This window comes from Vicugna pacos, chromosome 36 (genome assembly GCF_048564905.1).
Source record: "Vicugna pacos chromosome 36, VicPac4, whole genome shotgun sequence".
Taxonomy (NCBI): Eukaryota; Metazoa; Chordata; class Mammalia; order Artiodactyla; family Camelidae; genus Vicugna; species Vicugna pacos.
In genome coordinates this window covers 4,008,473-4,012,007 of record NC_133022.1, presented here as the reverse complement: position 1 = coordinate 4,012,007, position 3,535 = coordinate 4,008,473, and the positions used below count along the sequence as shown (strand labels likewise).

At 37.1% G+C, this 3,535-nt stretch overlaps 1 pseudogene; it reads right to left on the bottom strand.

Moving 5' to 3' along the window:
* Positions 1 to 466: 466 nt before the first annotated feature.
* LOC140691637 (olfactory receptor 6C2-like) lies at positions 467 to 1,020 on the bottom strand (annotated as a pseudogene).
* Positions 1,021 to 3,535: the final 2,515 nt, after the last annotated feature.

Below are 3,535 nucleotides of genomic sequence, written 5' to 3'. Positions count from 1 at the left end.
ACTAGAATATTAGAAATGTTATTATTGTCTTTCTCAATTGTTCCTTGCATTATGACGTCATGCCTTCAATCACCCTACTCAGTACTTTATTATACAGTTTCAATTCTTACTTGAATTTTAAAAAAAAATTTTGCAAATCTGCATACAGTAATCAGCAGTATCATGCTGCCAGTTTTATGGAGAACTAAAGAATGATCTTTATTAAACCATGAAATTTAATTATATGGGGTTGTATTTATGTATAAATAAATGATAGTAAATATTCTTTCACTTTGTTCACTGAGACAGATCTCCTTTAAGAATTTGAGTAAAAACCAAAGGAAATAAATTGAGTTGATTAAGGTGCAGTGTAAAGTAAATCTAAAGAGGAACAGAAAAACATAACAACTGAAATATAGATTATTAAAGATGGACAATTATAAGCTTCAGTAGAAAGGTTAGTAGCCATTAACCTTTTATTTTAACTTCATTTACTGACCGCTATTTTATTTGACTTCCTTAAGAATGATGCAGTGCTTCTGATTGAGTCATTGATGACTTTCTTCACTTGCTTATTTCTCGGTGTATAAATAAATGGATCTAACAGGTGAAATGGAAGAAATGAGTAGTGAGACCACTTTATTAATAGTCACTTCTTCCTTGGCTGTAGGAATTATGTGGATGAACATGTATGCACCACAAGTGATGGAAACCACAATCATGTGGGAAGACAGGTGGAAAAGGCCTTTTTTCTTTGCTGGGCACATGGAAGTCCTAAAATTGTCTTGATGATTTAAGCATAGGATAGAATTACACACATAAGAGTAAAGTGAGGGTTGGCAAAGCACAGATTACAACAATTTGCTTGATGAACCATGTGTCTGAACATGATATTTAAGGAGGGGGAAATCATCACAGAGAAGGTGATCAATTTGACTCACAGAATTTCAGATTTAGCCCCAGACTAAGTTGGGAGGTTATGAGCAACATTCCAGCCAACCAAGAGCAAAAAACAAGTCTCTGGCAAACTCTACTGTTCATCCATGTAGCTACAAATGGCATTATTTTATTTTCTTCTATGGCTGAGTAGTATTCCACTGTATAAATAGACAACAACTTATTTATACAGTCATTTGTCAATGGACATTTAGGTTGTTTCCATGTCTTGGATATTGTATATAGTGCTGCTATGAACATTGGGGTGCATGTGTCTTTTGAATGAAGATTCTGTCTGGATATATACCCAGGAGTGGGACTGCTGGATAATCTGGTAAGTCTATTTTTAGATTTTTGAGGAATCTCTGTACTATTTTCCATAATGGCTGTACCAAATTACATTCCCACCAGTGTAGGAGGATCCCCTTTTCTCCACAGACTCTCCACCATTTATCATTTGTGGACTTTTGAATGATGGCCATTTCTGATCGGTGTGAGGTGATACCTTATTGTAGTTTTGATTTGCATTTCTCTGATAATTAGCGATACTGAGCATGTTTTCATGTGCCTATTGGCCATTTGTATGTCTTAATTGGAGAGTTGCTTATTTAGGTCTTCTGCCCATTTTTAGATTGGGTTGAAAGTAGATGCAGAAAAAGCAATGAATAAAATTCAACACCCACTTATGATAAAAATCTAACCAAAGTGGGTATAGTGGGAACATATCTCAACATATAAAAAGCTATTTATGATGAACCTACAGCCAGCATAATATGTTCAATAGTGAAAACATGAAAGACTTTGTGCTAAAATCCGGAACAAGGATGTTCACACACACCACTTCCATTCAATATAGTATTGGAAGTCCTAGCCATAGCAATTAGACAAGAAAAAGAAATAAAAGGGATCCAAATTGGAAGAGAAGAGGTAAAATTGTCACTATATGTGGATAACATGATACTATATATAGAAAACCCTAAAGGCTCCAACAAAAACTTCTAGAGCTGATAAAAGAATTCAGCAAGGTAGCAGGATGCAAGATTAACATACAATTCAGTTGCATTTCTTTACACTAACAATAAAATACCAGAAAAGGAAAGTAAAGAAATAATCCCTTTTAAAATTGCATCCCCCAAATAACATACTTAGGAATAAATCTGGCAAAGCAAATGAAAGACTTATACGTAGAGAACTACAAAACATTGTAAGAAAATTAAAGATGACTTAAAGAAATGGAAGGACAAGCCATGCTCTTGGACTGGAAGAATTAATATTGTTAAAATGGCCATCTTACCCAAAGCAATCTACATATTTAATGCAAACCCTATCATATCACCCAGGACATTTTTCACAAAACTGCAACAAACCATCCTAAAATTTATATGCAATCACAAAAGACCCAGAATTACCAAAGCATTATTGAAGAAGAAGACCAAAGCTGGAGGAATAACCCTCCCAGACTTCAGACAATACTACAGAGCTACAGTCATACATGGTATTAGTACAAAAACAGACATATGGATCAAGGGAACAGAATAGAGAGCCCAGAGGTAAACCGACAGACCTTTGGTCAACTAATTTTTGACAAAGGAAGCAAAAACATACGATGGAGTAAAGACACTGACTTCAGAAAATGGTATAGGGAAAATTCGACCGCTGCATGTAAATCAGTGAAGTTAGACTACCCCCTCACACCATACCCAAAAATACATTCAAAATGGCTTAACAACTTAAACATAAGATAAGATACTAGAAAACTCTTAGAAGAAAACATAGGCAAAACATTATCTGACATACTCCTCAGCAGTGTTCCCCTAAGGCAGTCTACCCAAGCAACAGAAATAAAAGCACAAATAAACTAATGGGACCTAACTGTACTTAGAAGCAGAGGCCACCCCCAGGTCACGCTGTGGGAGAGATGGGAGCAAATGAATGGCTCCCAAGGGGCAACCCCCCTCCTCCTTCAGCTGCTACTGCCACCACCTCCCAAGCCCCCTGACGACACTGAACCCACCGTATTACCAAACTGGGTATAGAGGGAACACATCTCCAACAGAATCAAAACAATTTGTGACAAACCTACAGCCAGCAGAATACTCCACCAAGAAAAGCCGGAAGCCTGTCTGCTAAAATTGGGAACAAGACAACGATGCCCACGCTCACCACTTCTACTCAACAGAGTATTGGAAGTCCTCGTAGAGCAATTGGACAAGAACAAGAAAGAAGTGGGATCCACATTGGAAAAGAAGAGCTAAAACTCTTTATATCTGGATGACATGATATTATACATAGAAAACCCTAAAGGGCTTCACAGGAAAAAAATTGACTAGAGCTGAGGAAAGAATTTGGCAAGGCAGCAGGACACAACAACAACGCACAGAAATCAGTGGCATTTCTTGACACGAAAGTAATAATCCCTGTTAAAATGGCATCCATATCAAGACAACACTTAGGAATACATTGGACCCAGGAACTGAAAGACTTCTACGCAGAGACCTACAAAACCCTGGCGATGGAAATTAAAGAGGACTTCAAGAAATGGAAAGACACCCCATATTCTTGCACTGGAAGAATTAATCATGTTCCAATGGCCACACTGCCCAAAGCAAGCTACAGATTT